This window comes from Oryctolagus cuniculus, chromosome 3, assembly GCF_051225735.1.
Source record: "Oryctolagus cuniculus isolate XC-2025 breed Fujian yellow rabbit chromosome 3, ASM5122573v1, whole genome shotgun sequence".
Lineage (NCBI taxonomy): Eukaryota > Metazoa > Chordata > Mammalia > Lagomorpha > Leporidae > Oryctolagus > Oryctolagus cuniculus.
The window spans coordinates 106,303,816-106,331,533 of NC_142869.1; the positions used below are offsets into that span (position 1 = coordinate 106,303,816).

General features: G+C 39.8%; 1 protein-coding gene and 1 pseudogene across 7 annotated transcripts in view; one reads left to right on the forward strand and one right to left on the reverse strand.

Annotated features, from left to right (window-relative positions):
- THSD7B (thrombospondin type 1 domain containing 7B) overlaps positions 1-27,718 on the reverse strand; it is a 985,451-nt gene that overhangs the window by 865,218 nt on the left and 92,515 nt on the right. The gene's annotated exons all lie outside the window — the stretch shown is intronic.
- LOC138848876 (asparagine synthetase [glutamine-hydrolyzing]-like) overlaps positions 1-27,718 on the forward strand; it is a 51,459-nt pseudogene that overhangs the window by 13,611 nt on the left and 10,130 nt on the right.

Sequence of the window (27,718 nt, forward strand, 5' to 3'; positions counted from 1 at the left end):
AAATAAGAATGTTGGGGCCGGCGCCGAGGATCACTTGGTTAATCTTCCGCCTGTGGCGCCAGCATCCCATATGGGCGCCAGTTCTAGTCCCGGCTGCTCCTCTTCCAGTCCAGCTCTCTGCTGTGGCCCAGGAGGGCAGTGGAGGATGGCCCACATGCTTGGGTCCCTGTGCCCCCATGGGAGACCAAGAGGAAGCACCTGGCTCCTGGCTTTGGATTGGCTCAGCTCCAGCCATAGCAACCATTTGGGGGGTGAACCAACGAAAGGAAGACCTTTCTCTCTGTCTCTCTCTCTCTCACTGTCTAACTCTGTCAAATAAATTAAAAAAAATAATTAATTAAAAATAAATAAATTAGAATGTTGGGTTTGGCGCTGTGGTGCAGTAGGTTAACACCTTGGCCTGAAGCACCAGCATCCCATATGTACGCTGGTTAGAGACCTGGCTGCTCCACTTCCTGTCCAGCTCTCTGCTGTGGCCTGGGAAAGCAGTAGAAGATGGCTCAAGTACTTGGGCCCTTGCACCCACGTGGGAGACTCAGAAGAAGCTCCTGGCTCCTGGCTAGGATCAGCACATCTCTGGCCATTGCAGCCACTTAGGGAGTGAACCAACAGATGGAAGACCTATTTCTCTCTCCCTGCTTCCTTCCCTCTCCCTCTCTAATTCAGACTGTCAAATAAATAAATCAATATTAAAAAAAATCTTCAAGAAGAAATCAGATTAAGAGGCTAAGAAATAAGTGAACAATCCATTATAGAGGGTAAACCACAATGCTGAGATCTTGAAACTAGAATTTTGCCTCACACAAAATATTTCTGTGTCAGATCCTGTGTAAATTTGGCACAATAGTTCAATTTCACTTCTTTAATGAATCCCCCCCCATACTACCCAAATTACCAGCCTTCTGGCCTATATCTTAATCAAGTAACCCCCCCCCATTTATATTTCATGAAAACCAACTACACAGTATGTATTGTATTGTATATGTGCTTACGGCTAAAATACAGCAGTAAAAAATACAAATTTAAAGCAGAACAAAATGAGTAACTAGCTATCTGGGAATCAGTGTTACAGGCAGGAGGAATAGTAAGTGCCAAGGTCCTGAGACCTAGAAGCCAGTGAGGTTAGAGTGAAGAGAGAAAAAGAAAGAGAAGAAATGATTTAGGAAAAGCAATAAAGCAAGTACAGAACACTATTTGCTCTGAGTACAATATTGTGGGGGGAGAGGACATTAGAATATTTTGATTGTAAGAGTGACATCATATGATTAACACTGTAGCAAGATTTCTCTGCTGTATTAAGAACAGACTGTGGGAGGGGGGAGTATAGAAATAGGGAGACTGGATATAAAGCAGTTATGAGTGGAGGTGGAAAGAGTTATTCAAGTTCTAGAAATATTTTGAAGGTGATGTCAGTAAGATTGGTTGATGGATTAGATGTGAGTGAAAGAGAAAGATCAAGGATTGATGAATGAGCAGCTGAAAGAATGGAATATCTACTAACAGGAAGGCTGTGAGGAGAGGAGTGACTTGGAACAAGTGGGATATCAAGGGTTCAGTCTAGGATTTTTTTTTTAAGTTTTTTTTTTTTTTATTTATGTGAGAGGTAGAGTTACAGACAGTAAGAAGGAGAAACAGAGAGAAAGGTCTTCCATCCACTGGTTCTCTCCCCAAGTGGCTGCAATGGCTGGAGCTGCACCTATTCAAAGCCAGGAGCCAGGACCTTCTTCCAGGTCTCCCACATAGGTGCAGGGGCCCAAGAACTTGGGCCATCTTCTACCACTTTCCTAGTCCATAGCACACAGCTGGATCTGAAGAGGAGCAGCCAGACTAGAACCAATGTCCATATGGGATGCCAGCACTGCAGGTGGAGGATTAACCTACTGCGCCACAGCACGGGTCCAGTTTGGGATATAAATCCTCAAATACTACACACCCAAGTAGAAGAACAGATGGGAATTTTTATAGATGACTTTGTAGTTCAGGGAGAGTCCTGATCTGGTAATATGCATTTGGAAGGCATTAGCTATAAATGTTCTATGGGGCCACCAAGACAATATGAGCACAGATAGAGAAGAAGACGGAGAACTGTGCCACCATCAACAATAATACAGTCCTCCGGCCGGCGCCGCGGCTCACTAGGCTAATCCTCCGCCTAGCGGCGCCGGCACACCGGTTCTAGTCCCGGTTGGGGCACCGGATTCTGTCCCGGTTGCCCCTCTTCCAGGCCAGCCCTCTGCTGTGGCCCGGGAGTGCAGTGGAGGATGGCCCAGGTGCTTGGGCCCTGCACCCCATGGGAGACCAGGAAAAGCACCTGGCTCCTGGCTCCTGCCATCGGATCAGCGCGGTGCGCCGGCCGCAGCGCGCCGGCCGCGGCGGCCATTGGAGGGTGAACCAACGGCAAAGGAAGACCTTTCTCTCTGTCTCTCTCTCTCACTGTCCACTCTGCCTGTCAAAAAAAAAAAAAAAAAAAAAAAAGTAAAAAAAAAAAAAAAATAATACAGTCCTCCACTCACATCTCTGTTTCCTTTGAACTAACATGGTTTCTAAACTACTGCTCTCAACTCCCCAGATGAACCATGGATTCTCATCTCCAGTCCACTCCAGGACTAAACTGGGTTCTATATTTGCTTCTTCAGTACCAGTCTCTCAAATGATTCAATTTTCCTTGCTAGTCTCTTTGTCGGTGACAAACAAAAGAATTGACCTCAGTTCTGCTGTAATTGCACTACAGTTCACAACTAATGAGTATGAATTCTTCCTTCTCATCTCCCTTGACAGTTTTAGACCTGGGCTTCTCTACTGGGGTACAACTCCCCTTAAGAAAAATATCAAGAAATTTACAGGAAAGCCCTTTTTAATGAGCATAGAAACATCCTGGGGCTACATATGCCTGATCACTGACTATTCCCTCTTGGATACCACCCACACACAGATCAAGGAGTTTGCCATGGTAGCCACAGCAGCTCTCCAATTAATCCCTTTCTCTCTCATCTTATTTGATGACTCCTACTTACTCCTCCTCTAAATTCACCTCTATAAATTTTGTAAATTCTGTTATTCGCAAATTACTCTCATTATTAACTGTTACAGTCATCAGCAGCACAATGATTGTTATACCTGGCCAACTCAGAGTCTATTTTTCTTATACCACATGCGTATGAGTGGAGAATGCTTAACTCCAGATATGTGATTTTTAAAACAGGTACATGCATAACAGTCATCTCATCACAGACTATTCACAGGCAGATGAAGGCTTTATTTTAGGTAATGTTTGCTCCTTTTGGAGATGATAAAATTATGACTCATTCATGTTCTCTAAGGACATGATTCATAGTACTCATGACTCCTGATTTAGTAACCTGTTAACACATCACAGTTAAAGGAATAACAAGTTGATTGATAATAAGTGTCAACAGTAACACACTACTAATTTCAGAGGACATTAGTTTTTTGATGTATTGTAACTGAGCAATTTCACATTCCTTCCCATGCATGGGAAAGAAGCAAGCACTCTCAGCCTAACCAACATTTCCAGGAAGGTCATAAGAACCCAGAGTTCAAATTGTATCTCTACTCCTGTAATTTGTCCTTCCCTGCTGTCACTCCCATTATGGTTCAATTAACAGTGGAAGCCGAGAGCAACTTGATGAACATCTGTCGCATCCACCTGGAAATAATTCAATAAGGGCACACCATGGAAAGATATTATGGGACATCAGCCTCAGGATTTTTTTTTCCATTTTCACATCGGGTGGCAAGAGCAATTCAGATAATGGGAGTGGAAAAAATACTTGATCACCTGGAAAGATTAGGTCAATTTCCCAGTGTTGCATTCTAATACATATTTGAAAGGTATATAAAAAAAAAACACACAAATGAATTGAGTCTATAAAGCCACATAATTGCAATGGCAACAGTATTTTAGATTATATAAATAAAATATGGTGTTGGCCAAAGGTACTGCCAAGCAAACTGTCACAATCTAAATAGTGTGCAATGCGTAAATAACATATTTGTGATGAACTAACTAAGCATTTCACAAGATGCCCACGGATGATCTGAAATGGACAAAAATGTAAAGGTTCATTAGCTTTATATTATAAGGAATGAATAGACAAAGGCAACAACAACTTAAAATGAGCTGGAGTGAACAACTCCTGAGCATATCTGCAATTTCAACATTAGATACAGCTACTGATGGATAGGCAGATTCTTTTTCATTTGTTGGTCCTTTTAAAAGTTAGAAATGTTCAATCACCAAAATGAAAGATTCCAAAAAAAAAAAAAAACGGTGTAAGTATGCTGCTCAAGACTAGAATGCAATTTATTTAATAATCAGCACATTTAAATTGTTTTTTAATTAGCCTATCTAAATAACAAATCTCTCTTCTCTTGCATGGTTAATTATTTTCCTCAAACGTTGTGTTCAACTCTGTTTTTAAGACATCTGTTTGTAATGATACTTCCATCCAAAATGAGTTCAGATATTTGCTTAGAAAGAAAGGCTATAAGAACTAAAAATGTTTCAGAATAAAAAAAAAAAAAAAAAAAAAGACAGCCACTGCATAAATATAATCACCATCAAGCAATACAACGGGTAGTAGACAGACAAGGAAGGCCAACAATTATTCTTTGTGGCTGCTACAACAGCAAGAAATGGGTTTAAAATGCAGGTGCCGGAGATGGGATTTATTTTAAACAAAGGAAAGATGCTATGTCAATGTTCAACAATGGAGAGCCACTATCTTGAAAGAAGTGAGCGCTTTTTTTTCCTCCAAATTATTTTAAGATACTGATCATTATGTGATATTTTGTTACAGTAATTTCATATGAATTTAGCAAGCCAGATCCAGTTGAATCTTCAAATCACTACTCCAGATATATGATTCTGTATTCTCTTGAAAGCATGGGACTAATTTTTACAAGCCTGAATTCACACACATATACATAGTACATATATACATACTGAATATATAATATTTCATTATCTAAACAGAAGATTTTCAGAGCAATACAAACACATTATAAAAATACAATGGGATACATCCAAGTGAAAAATTAAACAAAGTGGGAGAAAGGGGAAACACGGAATACCTAGAAGAACTTGGAAAATGGACAATCCTTTCAGGATAAGGGCACACAAAAACACAAGTCATTGCCACTTTCAGCCACTGCCTGTTGCATGTGGTAGAAACATAAGCACATGACCCACCAGGTGAGCACAGATCCAATAAGATTAATGTGTCACTGTCCCACAGCCTGAGCTTGGGGTGGACGCGACAAATGTTATGTGGTAGGCCTGAGTTGGATAACTCAAGAACTTGTCATTTTCTTTGCTGTTAAACATTTTAAAGTTGGCCATATAATTGTATGAACTCACATGTCCAAATTGGTGGCAAATGAAAATCAAGAAAGCCATTTAAAATTTTAATTTGACATTTATACATCAGTTTTCACAGAGAATAAGCTACATTTCTGGTGACTGTTGAAATGAGAACAGTCAAAATGAAATGAAAATTGTTGCAATATAATGAAATCCTCAAAACAAAATAATAATAACACATATAGGAAACTTAGCATCTGGGTGTTTATAATAAAAGAATGAAGGTTAAGCAAGTCACATAATAGTTTCTGAAATCTTGGGGACTCTCATTCACTCTGTCAGATTGGAGAAAACATTAAAAGGGATGTTAAAAAAAAAAAAAAAAAAAAAAAAAAAAAAAAAAAACAAGAATTCTCAACACCACTCAAATAAACTAGATCATTATAATTGAGCTATTGTTCCCTTAAAGAGATAAATAAGTTGGGGCCGGCACTGTGGCACAGCGGGTTAAAGCCCTGGCCTGAAGAGCCAGCATTCCATATGGGTGCCAGTTGTAGTCCCGGCAGCTCCTCTTCCGATCCAGCTCTCTGTTACGGCCTGGGAAAGCAGTGGAAGACGGCCCAAGTCCTTGGACCCCTGCACCCTGCACCAGAAGAAGCTCCTGGCTCTTGGCTTCAGATTGGCGCAGCTCTGGCAGCTGTAGCCATCTGGGGAGTGAACCAGAGGATGGAAGACCTCTCTCTTTGTCTCTACCTCACTCTGTAACTCTTTCAAATAAATAAAATAAATCTTTAAAAAAGAGAGAGATAAATAAGTTAACCTAAGTTAAAGAAAGATTTTAGCACTGAGATTAAAAATAATTTTAAGGAAAATTTGTGTAAAAATCACAAATGTAATAATAGCAATTTGGTAAACCTCTGCCTGGTAGAAAGGTATTTGGGGCATGCATCAGAAGACCCCTCAACCCTGCCTTACCAACTCCCCAAGTGACCGCAGTTAAATTCGTTCAATCATTCATTCAACAAGCATTTTAAGAATCTACAACATGTACTGATCATCCAAGAATAAAAGCACCTCACCTTCAATTTACATAAAGGAAAATAAGAAGTAAATAAGCATGCACAACTCCCTCTCAAGTGAAGGAAATAAAACAGGATGGAGGAACAGAAAGTGGGATGTGGGTCTGGATTTGAGGATATACAAGCACAACTTCCTTGAGAAGCTGACATTGGAGTGAGATTTGAATGATAAGGTGAAATCAGCCATGTGAAGACCGAGGAAAGAGAGAGGGATAATCCATGCAGGAGGAAGAGTTACTGCTAAGGATACATCAGAGAGTGTGGTGGGTGTCTTTAAGGGCAAAAAGATGTGCACTTGAGATCGGATCACAGTGAATGAAATCACAGAGATTCTTTTGAGTTCTTCTGAACGGTAAGCCATTTGGATTTATTGTAAGATAATAGGAGCCACTGTAAAATTTTAAGTGGTCAGAATGCTAGGGTGTGGTGGGAGAGTTGGAGCAGGATACGATCTGACTTATACTGAAAGAGAAGAAACTCAAATTTTAGGCAAGATGTACTCACTTTTCATTTAAATGAAATCCAAAAAGGAAATACACACACGCATTCACATCAATATACGGAAAAATGAAGGTAGTGTCTCTACAGTTGAGCAGTAAGGCAAAAGCCATGTAAGTATTTGGAGTTTCATCCTTGGAGGCAGGCAGAAGCATGTACAATTCATCTGATGCAGAAAACAAACTAAAAATGCCTTATTAACATGGCAGACAAGAGTGAGGCTAATTACGTGAAACCATTATTTGGGAAAGGGCTTCCTATGTTTCTTAAAAAAAAAAAAAAAAAAAAAACTTCCATGAAGTAAAAACCCTTGACGGTCCTCACCTGGGACCATAGCTTATAAGACACATGGGGAAGAAGGATGACACAGAGCCTAGCAACCAAGAAAATTAATCAAGGTGCCTACTGCTTCCATGGTTGGAGCTGCCACATTCCTAATATCACAGTAAGTTAGGAGCACAAACTGTCATCACAGAATCCTAGACAGAGAGGCGTGAACAAGAACAAAGGAAAAACAACAACAGAACAAAACAAAACAAAACAAAAGCTACTGAACTACTTCCCAGTGAAAGTGACCCAGCTGCCCTTCCTTTAACATCTTCTTTTCTCATCTTCCCTTCTTATCCTCTTCCAAATTGGCACACAGAGCACACCAGGAAGCAGTTATGGGAGAGAGTGAATGATGGCCTCCCTCAGAAGGAGGGACAGAGCGGAGCAGGGGGAGCAGGGGTCCATCAGCCAAGCCAGGCCCAGGTGGAAGACATGAGTGTGGCTGAAAAATTCATTCATTGAACAAGCGTATTTACTGATCAAGCAAATAAGTAAACACATGAAACATAACAGGAGCCATTTCTAAGAAGTGATTTACAAACATGGAACGAAAGAAGACTAAAAAGAATCCTGAAGTGTTTGATTGGAATTAAAATGCTGGTATAAATTCATAGGATTTTGTATTACTTTTGTTTTAGCTTAACAGCTTATTTTTTTTTTTTTGACAGTTACAGTTACAGACAGTGAGAGAGACAGAGAGAAAGGTCTTCCTTCTGTTGGTTCACTCCCCAAATGGCCACTACGGCTGGTGCTGCGCCTATCTGAAGCCAGGAGCCAAATGCTTCTTCCTGGTCTCCCATAAAAGTACAGGGGCCCAAGCACTTGGGCCATCCTCCACTGCCCTCCGGGGCCACAGCATAAAGCTGGACTGGAAGAGGGACTAGAACCCGGCACCTATATGGGATGCTGGCGCTGCAGGCGGAGGATTAACCAAGTGAACCATGACACTGGTCTCAGCATATTTATTTATTTTTATTATTTTTTGAGAGTTGGACATAGAGAGAGAGAGAAAGGTCCTTCCGTTGGTTCAACCCCCAAATGGCCGCTACAGCCGGTGTGCTGCGCCAATCCGAAGCCAGGAACCAGGTGCCTCCTTCTGGTCTCCCATGTGGGTGCAGGGCCCAAGCACTTGGGCCATCCTCCACTGCCTTCCTGGGCCACAGCAGAGAGCTGGACTGGAAGAGGAGCAACAGAGGAAGAACCAGCACCCCAACCGGGACTAGAACCCGGAGTTCTGGCACCGCAGGTAGAGGGTTAGCCTAGTGAGCCGCGGCGCCGGTCCCAGCATATTTATTTATTTATTTTTGTTTTTGTTTTATGTTTAGCTCTCATTGTATACCAGTTACCTTTTTTATTTTTTTAAGTTTTATTTAATGAATATAAATTTCCAAAGTACAGCTTATGGATTACAATGGCTCCCCCCCATAACGTCCCTCCCACCTGCAACCCTCCCCTTTCCCACTCCCTCTCCCCTTCCATTCACATCAAGATTCATTTTCAATTCTCTTTATATATGGAAGATCAGTTTAGCATACATTAAGTAAAGATTTCAACAGTTTGCACCCACACAGAAACACAAAGTGAAAAATACTGTTTGAGTACTAGTTATAGCATTAAATCTCAATGTACAACACACTAAGGACAAAGATCCTACATGAGGAGTAAGTGCACAGTGACTCCTGTTGTTGACTTAACAAATTGACACTCTTGTTTATGGAATCAGTAATCACCCTAGGCTCTTGTCATGAGTTGCCAAGGCTGTGGAAGCCTTTTGAGTTCACCGACTCTGATCATATTTAGACAAGGCCATGGTCAAAGTGGAAGTTCTCTCCTCCCTTCAGAGAAAGGTACCTCCTTCTTTGATGACCCGTTCTTTCCACTGGGATCTCACGGAGATCTTTCATTTAGGTTTTTTTTTTTCCCCCAGAGTGTCTTGGCAGCATATTTATTTTTAAGATAACATTTTAATTTACATTACAGTCAAAAGTTTGATGTTCAGCTAAATAAAGAGTTCAACAAATAAAAAGTGAAAAAAAAAAACACTGCAAATTCTTTAAAATAAAAAGATTTCTTTCCAGAAGGAAAATAGACAAGGGCTATAAACAATACTCAAATGTAAAAGATGTTCAAATTCACTAATATAAAGTAAAATTGAAAAGTCACAAAATTACTAATACTACAGGAGCATAAAATTCCTATCAATTTTTGAACAAACATTTAAAATAAAGTTTGACAAAACCCTATATTTGCAACAGAAATGACAGACACAAGCATTTCCTTCTTCCTTCCTTTTTTCCTCTCCCCATTTTTTTTAATTTAGTTCCCACATATAAGAGAGAACATATGGTATTTGTCTTTCTGTGTCTGGCTTATCTCACTTAACATGATGCCCTCCAGTTATACAAGTGAATATTATTCATTCATAAAAAATAATGAAGTCCTATTATTTAAAGAAAAATGGTTGGAACTAATTTCATAGGATTTGTATACACAAATTTACATATATTAAATATAATTTATATTATATAGCATATATTTATATACATTTAAAAATCCTTTAAGTTCAGTTCCATTTTCTGCAAATGCTAGAACTTCATATATATACATATATATATCAGAGAACTTCATATATACTATATATATACCAAGAAATATTTAGAAATATGTGATTTATATTGTGTATAGATATATACATACACATGTGTGTTATGTGCTTTATTTCTTAAGAGGGCCTAGTAACAATGACATTCCAGTAGCAATGACCAACCTGATCTCAACATGCAATACCATACATCAAGACAAGTAACTGATATCAGGCTGCATCAGCAAAAGTACAAGACAGCAGGATGAGTCTCAAACATCTTCTTATGTCCAATAAATAATGAAGCACCCAGAAAATATGATGATGTGCCAGAAGACCACACACCAGCTTGAAGGGCTACCACTGGCCAAACTAAGGACAATCTGAGCATCAAAGAATCAATGAGTGTATGAAACTATACATCCAGTTGAAAAAAATATGAATCCCTAAGTCCAAGCTGATGAATTATGTTATGTGATTCAAAAAGTGAAATGAAAATTCTTTCTCACAAAATACTAATCTGCAAATACACAAATGATGGTACTGGATATTCATCATTTGACAACCACGACAGTAGTAGTTAAGATAGCAAGAATCATTGATGAATGCCAATGCTGATCAGTGGAGGGGAGGTCTGGCATAATATGGTAGTATCTCTCCAAAAATGCTAATGAAGAAGAAAGGAAAGATTGTCATCTTAAAGGTAAGAAACCTAGAGATACCATGCTAATAAGGTAATCAAGTTTAGCATCATTAGTGATTCTATGAGCTAACATTGTGTGCCTGCTGATATTAGGTACTGAGAAAACGGCATCATTTTTATGGTATCCTCCCAAGAGTGCATGGTCTAAGTTTCACCATGGGGAAACATTGGATGAACCCATATTAAAAATACTTTATAAGAAAGGAAAATCATAAAATGCAGACAGGCATAAATTACATGAAGTATATTATATGAAAGAAACAATTCAAAACCTTAGCAATTGCAAGGTTTTCTATTGCTGTTATAATAACTATTCACAAACTTAGCATCTTAAAACAATACCCACTGTCATCCAACAGTTTTTGTGGGTCAACTCTGTGCTCAGTGCAACTCCAGTGCTTCCTCCTTGTGGATTTCACAAGTCCAAGAGCAAGGTGGAGGCTGGGCAGTTCTCTGAAGGCTCCAGGTAGGACTCCACCTCCAGGCCCATTCAAACTGTTGACAAACAGTTCCTTGTGCAAGGACTGAAGTTCATATTTCCTTGTTAGTCAGTCCTGGAACACCTTAGCTCATAGTGACATCTCAGTTGCTGGCAGCGTGGCCCCGTCCTCTTGGTCATACTTGAAACCTCTCTGACTTATTCACTGCCTTGTGTCTCTCCTGTCTTTGTCCTCGATCACATCTCTCTTTTGAGACAGAGAAAGCTGTCTTGAGGGGCTCATGTATTAAGGTAGGCCCACCTGCATAACTCAAGATCAACTCTTTATATTAAGGACAGCAATAACCCTAGGTATTTCTAAAGTCTTTGTTCCATAATTAACAAAAGTATAAATCAATTTAGGTTGGGGGGGGGGCGGTGCCATGGCTCACTTGACTAATCTTCCGCCTGTGGCACTGGCATCCCATATGGGTGCCGGGTTCTAGTCCCGGTTGCTCCTCTTCCAGTCCAGCTCTCTGCTGTGGCCCAGGAGTGCAGGGGAAGATGGCCCAAGTGCTTGGGCCCCTGAAACCACATGGGAGACCAGGAAGAAGCACCTGGCTCCTGGCTTCAGATAGGTACAGCGCTGGCCGCAGCAGCCATTTGGGGGGTGAACCAACAGAAGGAAGACCTTTCTCTCTGTCTCTCTCTCTCACTGTCTATAACTCTACCTGTGTAATAATAATAAAAAAAATTAAAAAAAATTGGTTGGGGGCCCCTTTGGGAGACCCTTATTCAGTTACTACAGATACTTAAAAATATATAGTCGCATGGATTGCATCTGGCTTCAATTCTTAACATTTCCCAGTGGTTATATTCTTTGTCATTGATTTAGAGGCCCTCCCATAATGGCAGAAGGTATTTACACAGCCCCTGAGTTTGAGTTCAGACAATGTAAACTACTTTGTCCAATAAAAAGATGTTGAAATGATACAAGACTTAGCCTTAAGAAGGTTTCAGTGTTTTCATTGCCCTCCTATATCTCTGCAATCATAGAACAAAGAAGATCCCTCTATAGGACACTGGTTCAAAGAAGAGGAGAGGCACATGGGACACAATCTCCCAGCTGAGTCTAGCCAGGTCCACCTGATCTTCAGCTGACCCACAGGCATATAAACAATAATAAACAGAAGAGAGTTTAAAGTCATTGATTTTCATGACAATGTCCTATACAACAACAGCTAACCACATAGTGAGATAAATACTAGCCTAATAACAGTCAAACAAAAAGTTAAATAATCATGAAATGTAATGGAAGAATTCACCCACAATCCAGGATATAAAGACAAAGGAGAAGAGAACAACCACAAGATGCAGTTAGCAGACATGGGGGAGAGGTAGAAGGAAGGGATATATATCACAAAACTGACAGCAGCTGCAGAAAAAGAACAAAGAACAGATGAGATTTTTCACAACTTAGAAAAGACATAAAATCTGAAATTAAAAGAATATATTGAGTATGAAGAAAGAAAATTGAAGGTAAATTCATGTTTAGACATATGAAAACACTGCAGAACACAGCAAATTTAAAAAAAATACTAAAAATGTTCAGAATGGAAAGACAGATGACCTATAATGGGATATTTATTCTGATAGCAGGGTTCTCATCAGCAACAAAAGTCAATGGAGCAATATCTTTAAGTGGTTGAGGGAAAAACAAATTTAAATCGGATTTACAATCAACTAAATTATCAGTCCTGGCTCAGTTCAAAATAGAGTGTTTTAGACATACAAATACTATAAATATTTATCAAAGAATAAATATCAAAGTGTAAAAACATAAAAATAAAGGGAATGTGTATATTATACTAATAGTGAGGGGTAAGAGTTACGGCATAACTGGCTAACCCCATTGGGGATGCCCACATTCCATATTGGAGTTCCTGGGTCAAGTCCCAGCTCCTCCACTCCCAGTCCAGCTTCCTGCCAATGTGCCTGACAGGCAGCAGATGATAGCTCAAGCACTTGGGTCCCTCCCACCCACATGGGAGACCGGAATGGAGTCCAGGCCTGGCTCTCCCCTTGTTGTTGAAGGCATTTGGGGAGTAACTAGCAGATGTAAGATCTTAGCATCTCTTTGTGTGTCTCTCTGTGTCACTATGCCTTTCAAGTACATGAAAATACATAAACATGCTTTTAAAAAGAAATAGTAGTCAGCAAAAAGTATTGATTAGGAAACTTTTACCTATGGAGTTAGTTTTTATAAAAACAGGTAAAAATTGTCCTTTACTCATTCTAAGCAATACATGAAAAAAAAAAATTCCACATCATTCTAATTAGGGAAATAAAAATTGAGACTACATTCACATATCATTTTACATTTCCCAGGCTGGAAAAAGTTCAAAGCCCAGATATAAAGTCTTAGAATGCACCAGGGGTGGAGTACACTAGCGGGAGAGCACTCTGGTACAGCCTTGGGAAACTGGCATCATTTAGGGAAGTTGAAGGTATACATGCCTCTCATCCCAGTGATTCTTTTTTTTTTTTTTTTTTTTTTGACATGCAGAGTGCACAGTGAGAGAGAGAGACAGATAAAAAGGTCTTCCTTTGCCGTTGGTTCACCTTCCAATGGCCGCCACGGCCGCACCAGCGCACTGCGGCTGGCGCACCGCGCTGATCCAAAGGCAGGAGCCAGGTGCTTCTCCTGGTATCCCATGGGGTGCAGGGCCCAAGCACTTGGGCCATCCTCCACTGCACTCCCTGGCCACAGCAGAGAGCTGGCCTGGAAGAGGGGCAACCGGGACAGAATCCGGCACCCCGACCAGGACTAGAACCTGGTGTGCCAGCGCCACAAGGTGGAGGATTAGCCTATTGAGCTGCGGCACCGACCAATAAACCCTCCCAGTGATTCTATTACTAACACATTACCTACCCCACTTTTGGAAGACACGTTAGAAAAAATTGCGCAGTATATGCAAGGAGAAAAATACACAAAAATGCTCACCATATTTCATAGCGTAATATTGAAGGTATATAAAAGGCAATTCAAAATAGAAGGGATAAACCATTTTTGATATACACATATAATATTGTATTACATACTTGCATACATCAATGGACTAAAACTACATTTACCAATGTAGATAAAAATCTGAATATGTGACATTGAGTGAAGAAGCAAATTGAAGAATGATACATATAGTATGAAACCATCTAGGTAACATTTAAAAACATCAAATCATAAAAGTACTTCCATAAATGCATATATATGCAGTGGTAATATTAAATAGACAATGTAATTATTAACAACAAATAAACACTGCTTAACACAGAGGTAGAGGAAACAGGTGGATCACCTAAGAGGCTTCCATTGTAAAATGTAATATTAGAACATTTTTGTAAACTTCAGAAGCAAATATATTAAGTTTTGATGAAGAAAACTATTACGTTTTGATGAAGCTTAGTGGTATATGCATAGGTATTCTTTTATTTGCTTTATCTTTCTATATGTCTCTAACATTCTGTTTCAAAAATACCTGAACAATTTCTCTAAAGCTCATTCAGCTTATTTCTGAGAGAATGAAATGCAATCTAGGAGGTTTTAGTGCATTAGCCCTCCCAGAGGTGGACACATTTGCACAAGACAACTGGAGAGAGTGAGGCTGCATTTATAGCTATGAAACACTAATGGATGGACGGGTGGATATATATAAAAATCAGGCTCAGGCACTGCAGCCTCTGTGTGCTTTACTGGGGATCTAAGGTTGGACAGGATTTCCTTGTACCCTTCAAATCTCTGCTGCTCTACTCTGCCTACAGGTTAGCCTGACCATGCTTAGGTGAAATAAATCACAAACTATCAAATTTAATAGCGTTTAAAATAAGATGACTTCAAAATTTAGAGAAGCACTGTGGTGTCTTCAATAGAGTAACAGTATAGGAGTCAGAAACGTGTAAGTTTAAATTCCCCTTCCCAGGTTATTTAGATAAATACCTAAACCTTATCAAAGCTTCAGAATTCTCATACTCAAAATAAGGTTAGCATCACTTCACTTTCAGGATAGTGAAGGACAAATAACATATATAAAAGGTACGGCACCTGCTAGGCACTCAACATGTTAGTCCTTTAAACTTTCTGCAAGCAATATTGACATAAATAAAGACAAATGCTTCAGTTGTTTGGAGTGTGAGGGAGCAGGCATGTGTTTTGTAATGAAGAAAAAAAGTGTCTTTACAACCCAAGATATCAGATTCATATCTCGTTGAATAAATCACACAGTATTTCTATCAATCACCTTATTTAGAAAATGAAAATAACAAAATTTAACTTCCAGAGTTATTGAAAGACACAGAGATCCTATAAATTAAAGTGGTAGGCATAAAAATGCACTCGAGAAGGAGTAACTGCTACTATTGCTATTATTGTTGTCAATATTCTTATTCTCAAAACAACTGAGAGAAGAAAGAAAGAGGAGTACAAATTGGGAATTTGTGATCACAGAGTGAGAAATTAACTATGAATTTTAAAACCATGAAAAAATCTTGTTCGATTTAATGTGTCTCTGCATCAAGTTTCAAGAGAATAAGAACATTTCATCCTTAACAAAACTCTGCATAACTAAAACCCCTACAGCTTTCTCAGAGTGATTGACAGACTTAACTTTTTGGCAAAAATTGAATAAAAGGACACAATAAAGACTTATACATTAAGTCTTCATGGCCCTCAACAAATACATTCAGAGAATCATAATAAAATTAAGATTTTGCAAATACTCAGCATTCTTGGACAAGTTATTAGAATTTATATTGTACACTTAATCTAGCATCTGTGTTTTGTGTATCAACTATATGTGTTTTGATTAGTTTTCAAATCTCAGGAACCATCCACAACTGTAGGTTATATCATTGATTACTGAAGTATGGCCTCTGGGTCAGCAAGATTAGCACCATCTAGAAGCCTTCTAGATGCGCACTCCAAGGCCCCATCCTAGTCCCACTGAATCTAAAATCCCAAGAGTATGGTTGAGCAACCTGTTGGGTAAGCCTTCCCGGTGGCTCTGATGCATGCTGAATTTGGTGAAGCCTTGGATTGCATCACAGTAGATTCAGTTTCTGAATGCTGAGAATAGCCAGTATTCCTTGTATTGCCCTGACCGTATCTGGCAGAGGAGCACCAAACAAAGAATTGGAACACTGGCTTGCAGCCTGATTACAAGACCTCTAAGATTCTTCTAACTTTGCTGTTACAAATAATGCTCTATAGATATGCAAAAAGTGCTTCAAACCAGAGGAGAAGTTTCTACTTGATGATTTTATAGGTCCTTTCCATTTCTAAAATTTTCCTGATGGGTGGAAATATCTATCATTATGGTACAGGGAGGACCTTCAAATGCATAGTGGAATCTAAGCAAATATTCTCTTGTAAAAAGAGAAAAATAAAGCTAATTTTGGCTGCATGCTTTTAGGATTCCACACATTTTGCTTCTAATGTATCCATTTAAACTAAATTAAGGCCTAAAGTAGAGAAAGCATCCTGCCAATGAGTAAGACAAAAATCAAAGGTGCACCCAACGTGTCAAAAGCCAAAGATCTCCCAACATGCTCTTGCGTCTGATTTTGAAGGATGGGATTTAGGTAGATTGTGTTCGCAGTGTCCCTAGAAAGCTTAAAGATTCTGTACTTCTGCTACATATGCATGCATCTCTTACTCAGGATTACTACAGAGAAACATCGTACAGAAACATTAACATATTATATATGAAAATCATTTAAACGCATACTTTCCTATTTCAAGGTTGACACTAAACCCAGACGTATATTTACCTTTTTCTAAACTGGCCAGTACAGACCTGCTCAGAAAGGCACATTACACTTATCAAGATTACCCATTCCCTTAGCTCCAGGAGGCAGAAAGCACCCCTAAAACACCCCAAAATAATTTTCCTCCCCTCAAACTATAGGTCCTACACAACAAAGAGCTTTCTGTCCCAGGGACTGCTTTCCAGAGAGTTCTGAATGGAACTAAAACCAAATAACCCTTAATGCATATCCATTTCCAGGGAAGAAAGTCGAGCCCCTCGCAGATCCCACAGGCAAGCTGACTTTCTCCTTCTGTGCTCTCAGCCCTTCTCAGGGTGGCACCTCAACCAGCAACAGAGTCCTTTCTCAATACGGCAACAGCTTTCTTTGCTGGAAGCTTCATTCCCAAAGTGATTGCATTTATTTCTACCCAAACTAAGATGTATATTTCAGCACTAAAAATCTGCCTCATAAGGAAAATTGAGGCAGAAGATGGTTTTCAAATATGGCTCTTGTGGTCTAAGCTTATAAACTCTAACTGCTTCCTATGTTTACCTTTAGGCCCTGCAGAATGTATAAAATATACAGTGTCTACTTTTCAACATTATGTTTATTATTAATATTTACTGCATATCAAGAGAGTCCTAGGAATCAGAGTTGCTAGTAAATTTTAATGCAATCCTAAAGTTAATATGGAAATCTGTGTGTTATAAAACCCACATAGTATTTCAGTGGGTCATTGTCTTCCTCACATACAAGATTTGGTCAGATTCTCATTGAATTCTACATTATATGAGTAAAAAGGTTATAACTAGTAAGGCAATTCTCCATGTACAGTTACGATGATGCTTTTGTTGGTCGCACTCTGCATGAATTACTAAGTAAGGTTAAAATGGAATCACAGAGTGCTTTTCAATAAAATACGGGCATCTATAAATGATTCAGATGTTAATCATTTAGCTTCAGCCTTTATAACTAAAGAAAAATCAGGCTGGAACTGGGTGTTGCTCCTGCTTCTTGCAATCTATATATTTTACTATCAAATTACTGTAGCAGAAAATGTTTTCATTTCCTTAATAAATGAAATTATTGCATTTCCTAGTTATGGCTCCTTTCCTACACACAAGACTAAGCACAAAAGAGAATCTTAACAGTGCCTTTAATTGGCTCAGCACCTGGTATCTCCTCAGTCATCATATTAGGATCTTTATGAGAAGAGGAAATGATGAGAAGCCCAATCTCTCATGCCACATTGCTGTGAATGCTGCTTTGGAGGTGTCAAAGGCTTCATTTTATTGGAAAAACTCTCTACTCTTGTTTCAATTTCTCATTAATCTTGATTGATAAGCAGCCATCATTAATAAAAAAAGAAAATCTCTAGTTGATCATAGGAAGCCTATCAATCATCCCTGAGCCAAGAGGAAGGATGATAGGAAGGTGTTTGACTTCTCCCCACACTCACTCACTCTCCTCTCCAGCCACTCACACATTGGCCAGTAACAGACAGTCCACATATTCCTCTTGTATAAACAGCAGATCCTTGCAGCTGTATAACAGCCCAAGACATCAGTAGCAACTTTCAACTGAAGCTTCCAAATGATCAGTAATAACTTTTGATGACCCTTCTCTCTTCCTCGACACAGCTATAAAATATTATTTGAAATTTTAGCACAGTTACCTTCAACTTAATTAAAAGCATGATAAGTTCAGATTCATAGACTACCTAAATCTAATCTAAAAGAAACAAAAAAAGTGTATTGCGCCTTTGTGTATTACCGTAATGCCTTTCCTAAACCTAAATTCACAATAGGTGAACACAACCTTCCATTCCATAATTACTTGTAATAGTGCCTTTTTCATCCTTTCTAATGTGAAACCCCAGATGATAAAAAAGAATCTGTATTTAAACAATGACTTTTTCTACATGGATCAATTATGCTTTTATGATTAAAGGCTTTTATAGGGTGAAAAAAATGAACCAGTATACAAAATCTTGTTAGAAAACTTATTTAAAATCTGTACACCTCTTGCTGACACATCATGAAATATGTTTCCCCAGATGCTGCAAAGTTAAAAAGAAAAATCTGTTTCACTTACCATGGCTTCTCGTCCTTCCCTGGAGCAGACTTTAGGACCCATGCCAAGTCCTAAATTTCTGCACTACCTCTCACAGTAAGAATAGCAATTCCCACTGTTACACCTTTGCTTGAGCTCCTCACCTCTCCCAGAATCCCTCCTTCACTCCTCCCCACCTATTCAAATCTCCTAATCCTTTCAATCTCTCCTTGTTGACATGCCCAGCTGCACCAGGCGCCAGGGACTCTCTTTTCTGAGGCTTCTCTACTCTGTAAAGAGGATTACAATCCTGTTTATAACTCTCCCTGTCTGTTTCTCTCTCTGCCCTGGCTAATGGTGGAGATTTGAGTTGCTAAGTGTGTCTCTGTCCAACATCAAAGTTACCTATATGCAAGTGCTGAAATAAAAGATTGGGGCTAAAGATTTATGAGATTTCACCAGTGTGAAATGAAGAAAGGGAGAGTGGACAGAGGGAAGACTTGATTTGAAATTCAACTGTGTCAAAGACTTGGCCAACCCACCTTGGAAACCTTGGAAAGAATTTCACTTACAGGGGTCAGCACCATGGCACAGTAGGTTAATCCTCTGCCTGCAGTGCCAGCATCCCATATGGGTGCCAGTTCGTGTCTCGGCTGCTCCTCTTCTGATCCAGCTCCCTGCTATGGCCTGGGAAAGCAGTAGAGGGTGGCCCAAGTGCTTGGCCCCTTGCACCCACGTGGGCAACCCACAGGAAACTCCTGGCTCCTGGCTTTGAATGCACTTTTTTTTTAATATTTTATTTATTTATTTATTTTTGACAGGCAGAGTGGACAGTGAGAGAGAGAGAGAGACAGGAGAGAAAGGTCTTCCTTTGCCGTTGGTTCACCCTCCAATGGCTGCCGCGGCTGGCACGCTGTGGCCGGCGCACCGCGCTGATCCGATGGCAGGAGCCAGGGACTTATCCTGGTCTCCCATGCGGGTGCAGGGCCCAAGCACTTGGGCCATCCTCCACTGCACTCCCTGGCCACAGCAGAGAGCTGGCCTGGAAGAGGGGCAACCAGGACAGAATCTGGCTCCCCGACCGGGAATAGAACCCGGTGTGCTGGCGCTACAAGGCGGAGGATTAGCCTAGTGAGTCGCGGCGCCGGCGGCTCCTGGCTTTGGATGGGCCCTGCTCCTGCTGTTGTAGCCATTTGGGGAATGAACCAACAGATGGACGATTCTCTCCCTCTCTTCTCCCTCCCTCCCCCTCCCTCCCTTCCTGGCGCTCTCTCTCTCTCTCTCTCTCTCTCTGTAACTGTACCTCTCAAATAAATAATAAATGAAAACAATTTCACTTATTAGAATTAGACCATCTCAGGCTCAGGCAGCCAGGTTTTTCTATGTTCTCACTCAGTCAACAGATGACTGGACATGACCTCAAGCAAGTGGGCACTTTGTAGCTGAGACAGGTTCAAAGAGCAGATGTTTGGAAGCTGTTTGTAGACCTCCCTTCCTGCTGCTCCTTGCTTAAGGAGGGTTCATTTCCACATCTGCCTTAGTGGTCATCACCGGTTTGCACTCAGATCCTGTCTTAGCTCTCTTCAAATTACCTTTCACAAGTTCCCAATTCTATTATTGGTTTGGCCAACGGGAGGTACTGAAAGGAGATTAGAGAACAAGAGAAGAGGAAAATCCAGGATACTTCTCTTTCCCAATCTCTCTGCTTGGGTGGTCTTTTCTCTCTGGTTCTAGCTCCTGCTGGTGACTTCTGCAGTCGGGTTCCAGCATCCAATAGGCACACCAGCTGTGATTCCAGTTTCTACCTAGGAGCCCTAGCTCCTCAGCTTTGGGAACACTTTTCTTCTCTTCGCTGCTCCAGATTAAGGAACACTAACGACTGTGAGCTGTCACCTCATGGTGACCACATCGTCCTTTGTTCTTCAACTTCTCAGCTCTTCTATCATTCATGTTAACAGTGCTTTGTATTAAGTGCTCTCTGTCTGAAATATCTAAAATGATTTGGGTTTGCTTCTCTGGATCTAGACTAGTCAGACTTCCCCATATATAAAACTTTATGTAGCAGACCTACATGTAAAAAATATCAAAGTCATGGATCTCTCTCTCTGTGAAATGGGTGTGGAAGCAATGAGCTTTCTGTCCCACAGAGGCCTCTGGGCACTCAGAGGTTTGAAATCTACTGTAAATTATTCTCAATTACAATGCACACATTACCCCATAGTTGGAAACAGTGGACTGCTGCTAGATCATGGAAACATCTAAATTGTAATGAATCTCCTGTCTTAGAACAAAGAGTACCCCAGAACCCAATTGATTAGCAATACCTCAGACCCCTATCTGGGGGGCTTTCTCACCCATCCAGTTCAGAGAAAGAGACTTGCTAAAATAGGCATCTTTTATGTGCAAACCAGGTGAAAGAGAACTGAGCATGGACTCTCTTCAGATATCTACAAAAATAGAAGCACAGCTCCATCACAGCGAGGATTCACTATGGGTTCTCTGCTTACCTGTCTCTCCCATTGGATTATGGCAGTGACTGCCCCATTTATCAAATTATACCCCTGAGAAAATACAAAGCATACAACGATATTTCCAAAAGCTTGTGGAAAAAATGGCATGAAAACCAAAGTCTCTCTTGGTGCAAAATTTTCTTCCTTCCTGCAATTTTATTTCATTTTATTTTTAATGGTTTTAGTATTTTTCTTTTTATATTTTTATTAATACTAGGCAAACAGGTTTCATGTATTTCATAGGTACAGTTCTAAGAAGATAACCATACTTCCATCTCTCTCCCTTCCTCCCTCCTTCATTCTTCTCTTTTTTCCTTTAATTTTTGCAGACATACTTTTCATTATTATTACTATTATTTTTTTTGACAGGCAGAGTGGACAGTGAGAGAGAGAGACAGAGAGAAAGGTATTCCTTTGCCGTTGGTTCACCCTCCAATGGCCGCCGGGGCCGGCGCACCGCGCTGATCCGATGGCAGGAGCCAGGTACTTATCCTGGTCTCCCATGGGGTACAGAGCCCAAGTACTTGGGCCATCCTCCACTGCACTCCCTGGCCACAGCAGAGAGCTGGCCTGGAAGAGGGGCAACCGGGACAGAATCTGGCGCCCCGACTGGGACTAGAACCCGGTGTGCTGGCACCGCAAGGCGGAGGATTAGCCTAGTGAGCCGCAGCGCCGGCCTGCAGACATACTTTTAATCCACCCTGTAATCACATGCTTAATTCACCATTAACAAGCCAAAAGGAGGAGGACCACAGTTCCACAGGAATATAAACAGGGGCTAAAAACAATAATATTATCACAAGATGTTTGTTTCATTCCTATACCTTATTTATATTCTATATTAACGGCCACAAATCAAAAAAAAAAAAAAAAAGCATTGAGTATTTGTCTTTTGGGGACTAGCTTATTTCACTAATCATAATGGTTTCATTTGTTTCAAAAGATACAATTTCATTCTTTTAATGGCTAAGTTAGGATTCTATAGTGTATATTTATCACATGTTCTTTCTTAAGATTTATTTATTTGAAAGGCAGAGAGAGTTACAAAGAGAGAGAAATAGACAGACAGACATAGAAACAGGGACAGACAGAGAGATCTTCCATCTGCTGATTCACTCCCTCAGAGAATGCAATGGGCAGAGCTGAGCTTATCTGAAGGCGAGTCAGGAACCTCTCACAAGAGTCAGGATTCTCCTACATGGGTGCAGGAATGCAAGTACTTGGGCTATCTTTTGCTGCTTTCGCAGGTGCATTAGCAGGAAGCTAGATCGAAGTGGAACAGCTGGGACTACAACTGGCATGCATATGTGATACATGTGCTTCAAGGTGTGGCTTTACCTGCTAAGCCACAGCACCAGCCTCTGCCACATTTCTTCATCTAGTCATCAGATGATAGACATCTGGGTTGATTTCATATCTTAGCTACTGTGCATTGAGCTACAATAAACATGAGGGTACAGATAACTCTTTGATATGCTTCATTTCATTTGATTTCATTTCAAATTGGGCAAATTCCCAGGAGTAGGGTCATATGTGATATCTATTTTCAGATTTCTGAGTTATCTAGTACTTTTGTACTAGTTCACTTCGCACCAAATGGGATTAGAGTACCTTTTTCAGAACAACCTTGGCACCATTTATTGTTTTTGATTTTTGGATGATAGCCATTCTAACCAGGGAGAGGTGAAACCTCATTGTGGTTTTGATTTGCCTTCTCCTTATGACTAGTGATCTTGAACATCTTTTCATGTCTGGTGGCCATCTGAATTTCATCCTTTGAAAAAATGTGTAACCATATCTTTTGCCCATTTCTTAACTGGACTGTCTATTTTCTTATTGTTGAGTTTCTTGAGCTCTTTATAGATCCTAGATTTTAATCCTTTAATGGTTGTATAGTTTGTAAATCTTTTCTCCCATTTTGTCAGTTGCATCTTCATTTTCTGAGTGTTTCTTTGCAGTGCAGAAGCCTCTTAGCTTGATGTAATATCATTGGTCTATTTTTGCTGTGATTGCCTGGGCTTCTGGAATCTTTTCCTAGAAGTCTTTCCAATGCCAATAAATTGCAGAGCTTCTCCAATGTTTTCCTCCAGTAATTTAATGGTACCTGATCCTAGATAAGGATCTTAGATTGATTTTTAGTTGAATTTTGTATAATGTATAAGGTAGGGGTATTGTTTCATTCTTCCGCACACAGAGATCCTTTCTCCAGGAATTGACTTTTAGCTACTTTGTCAAAGATTAGTTGGTTGTAAGTGTATAGATTAATTTCTAGGGTTTCTATTCTGTTCCATTTGTCTGTAAGTCTACGTTTGTGCCAGTACCAGAATTTTTTTATTATAACTGCCCTGTAGTATGTTTTGAAATCTGGTATTGTGATGCCTCTGGCTTTGTTTCTGTTATTTAACATTGCTTTAGCTATTCGAGGTCCCTTGTGTTTCCATATGAATTTTAGCAGTTTTTTTTCTAGATCTGAAAAGAATGTCATTGGTATTTTCACTAGAATCATGTTGAATCTATAAAGTGCTTTGAGTTATAGACATTTTCATGTTAATAAATCATCCAATCCATGAGCATGGCAAATGTTTTGGGGGTGGGGAATGGCAGTGCTGTGGCATAGTGTGTAAAACGACCACCGGCACTGTTGGCATCCCATATGGCCTTGGTTCAAGTACTGGCTGCTCCAATTCTGATCCAGCTCCCTTCTAAAGTGCCTGGGAAAGCAGCAGATGATCACCAAAGTACTTATGCCCCTGGACCTAAACAGAAGACCAAGAAGAAGCTCCTGGCGTCCAGCTTCAGCCTGGGCCCATCTCTGATCACTACGACCATTTGTGGAATGTACCAACAGATGTAAGATCTCTCTCTCTCACTCTCTCTCTTGGTCTCTGCCTCTCTCTTATTCTGTAACTCTCATTCTGTAACTTTCAAATAAATAAATAAATCTTTTAAAAAAATGTGTAGCAGAGTGTCTTGGCTTTCCATGCCCGAAATACTCTCATGGGCTTTTCAGCCAGATCCACATGCCGTAAGGGTTGATTCTGAGGCCAGAGTGCTGATTAGGACATCCACCATTCTATGAGTCTGCTGTCTATCACGCTTCCCATGTTGGATCATTAAAAAAAAAGACCTAAATGAAAGATCTCCACGAGTGAGATCCCAGTGGAAAGAACAGGTCATCAAAGGAGGTACCTTTCTCTGAAGGGAGGAGAGAACTTCCACTTTGACTACGACCTTGTCTAAATATGATCAGAGTTGGTGAACTCAAAAGGCTTCCACAGCCTTGGCAACTCATGACAAGAGCCTAGGGTGATTACTGATTCCATAAACAAGAGTGTCAATTTGTTAAGTCAACAACAGGAGTCACTGTGCACTTACTCCTCATGCAGGATCTCTGTCCTTAATGTGCTGTACATTGTGACTTAATGCTATAACTAGTACTCAAACAGTATTTTTCAGTTTGTGTTTCTACGTGGGTGCAAACTGTTGAAATCTTTACTTAATGTATGCTAAACTGATCTTCCATATATAAAGAGAATTGAAAATGAATCTTGATGTGAATGGAAGGGAAGAGGGAGCAGGAAAGGGAAGGGTTGCAGGTGGGAGGGAAGTTATGGGGGTGGGGAGCCATTGTAATCCATCAGCTGTACTTTGGAAATTTATATTCATTAAATAAAAGTTTAAAAAAAATGTGTACCTTGTGGGGCCAGCACCATGGGACAGTAGGTTAATCCTCTGCCTGTGGCACCAGAACCCCATATGGGTGCCGGTTCTAGTCCCCAGCTGTACCTCTTCCAATCCAGCTGTCTGCTATGGCCTAGGAAAGCAGTAGATGGCCCAAGTGCTTGGGCCCCTGCACCCACATGGGAAGCCGAGAAGAAGCACCTGGCTCCTGGCTCCTGGCTCCTGGCTTCGGATCAGCACAGCTCTGGCCATTGTGGCCATCTGTGGAGTGAACCAACTGAAGGAAGGCCTTTCTCTCTGTCTCTTCCTCTCACTGTCTAAATAAATAAATAAAAACTTTTTTAAAAAAATTTGTAGCTTATGAATGGTACTCACCTTAAAAGATCTTTCTAAGCCATGACATTGTTTGTATATCCAAAGGCCACTGATTTTTGTGTGTTGATTTTATAACCTGTAACTTTACTAAACTCTCCTAGGAGTTCCAATAGTTTCTTAGTGGAGTCTTTTGGTACTTCAATATACACAATCATGTCATCTACAAAAAGGGATAATTTGACCTCCTCCTTTCCAATTGGTATCTATTTCACTTCTTTTTCATGTCTAATGGCTCCAGTTAAAACTTCTAGAACTATATTGAATAGCAATGGTGAAAGGCATCCTTGTCTGGTTCTCGATCTTAGTGGAAATGCTTCCAACTTTTCCCCATTCAATATGATGCTGGATATGGATTTGTTGTATACTGCCTTGATTGTGTTGAGGAATGTTCCTTCCAAGCCCAATATGCTTAAGGTTTTAATCATGAAAGGATGTTTTATTTTATCAAATGCTTTCTCTGTATCTATTGAGATAATTATATGGCTTTTATTCGATTTGTTCATGTAATGCACCACATTTATTGATGCACAAATGCTGAACTATCTCCGCATACCAGGGACAAATCCCACTTGGTCTAGGTGAATGATCTTTCTGATGTGTTGTTGGATTCGATTAGCTAGTATTTTGTGGAGGGTTTTTACATCTACATTCATCTGTGATATTGGTCTACAGTTCTCTTTCTTTGTTGTATCTTTTACTGTGTTTTGAAATAAGGTGATAAACTTTTTGAAAACCAGAAAATTTTTCCATAATAAACATTTGTTATAAACTTTCTGAAGATCCCTCACATAACCAGTTCTCACAAATTATAAATATTTATATATTCATTTATTCAAGAGATAGACATACAGGAAGAAAGAAAGATCACATCCACTGATTCATTCCCCCAAATACCTGCAGTGACCCCAGACTGGGGGACTGTAGCCAGAGTCTAGGAACTCAAACCAGATCTTCCACGTGGGCGGTAAGGACTTAAATACTTGGAGCCATCAACTACTTCCTTCCCATGGTATACATTAACAAGAAGCTGGTATTAGAAATAGAGCTGGATCTCAAACTCAGGCACTCTGATTGAGATTCAGGGATCTCAAGCAGCAATTTAACTAGTACCCCAAATACCTATCCCTGTTTTCACCCCTTGAATCTTAAAAAAGTTGTACTTAAAATTTTTCTCCATTTCTTGGTTTTTCTATGCAGGGAGTATGGTTTTGATGCAGAGAAAAGGATAATGGGACATTCATGTACATAGTTCCATTATGAAAGATAAGCATGTTCATATAAGTATCATCAGAAAGAATTTAAATGAAGCAGAATTCCTCTTGGGAAATATAAGAAATGGAATTTTTTAAATAGACTTTATAAAATTCTACCTTTTCCCCAATAGGCACCAATAACTGTAACAAAGGGATATTGCCTTTTTCAAATGAATGATTACTCTTGACAATAGAAGTGTAAACAGTGCTTTTAAATCTGTTATGTTAAATGAAGGGAAAAAAGTAATGTCTTAGTTGGAAGCAAAAAGAAAGAAATCACCTGGTATGAATGACTAGTTGTTTTGCTCAACTTCAAAATACAATAACATTTTTTTGGAAAGGGAGACCAAGCCAGTCAGTACCTAAGTAGGGTTCATTATTGCAGAGGGAGAGAGGGCTGAGGAGGGCAGAACATTTATTGAACAATTACAGTACATGAAGAATTGTGCTGGATGTTTTCACATACATTTTCTTGTTCAATCTCTAAAATAAATCTGAGAAATATTATTCTCCCACTTCATGGAGAAAAAAAAAAAAAACAGAGAAATTTGGGAAGTAAGTTACTGCCCAAAGTCTACCAGTCTACTCAGATCTCTTCATCCCCAATGTTCCATGATTTGGCTGTAATTATTCCTCCTTTGGTATGAATTTTATTTATTATTTTATCAAGGGCTTTCACAAAGAGGAGAGAAGTTCACTTCATGCTTTCCTTCCAAATGTCAATTTTAGGGATATAGCCAGTTTTTGTTCGCATCATCCTTAGGGAGACTCTAAAGGTTTCATTAAGCATCTTTTCCTGAAGGCACCTCACAAAATAATTGTTGTAATTATTCCTTTCTTGCTAAGATAATATCTGTTAAATGCAAGCCTATCTATGAACTGATGCTCATCCACTTACTAGAATTAACCTATCTGTGACCCTCATAATGGGACCAGATTGATATAGTTGAGATTAATGAGTCAATTAGTTTTGGACAAGGTACAAGGAACACAAACTGTTTCATATTGTTAGGACCTCACAATGTTCTCTACTTCCTATGTAGCTTTTGACATCTATAAAATAACCCAGTGCCGTTTTTTTTTTTTTTTTCCAACTTAACAATGATGAATGCT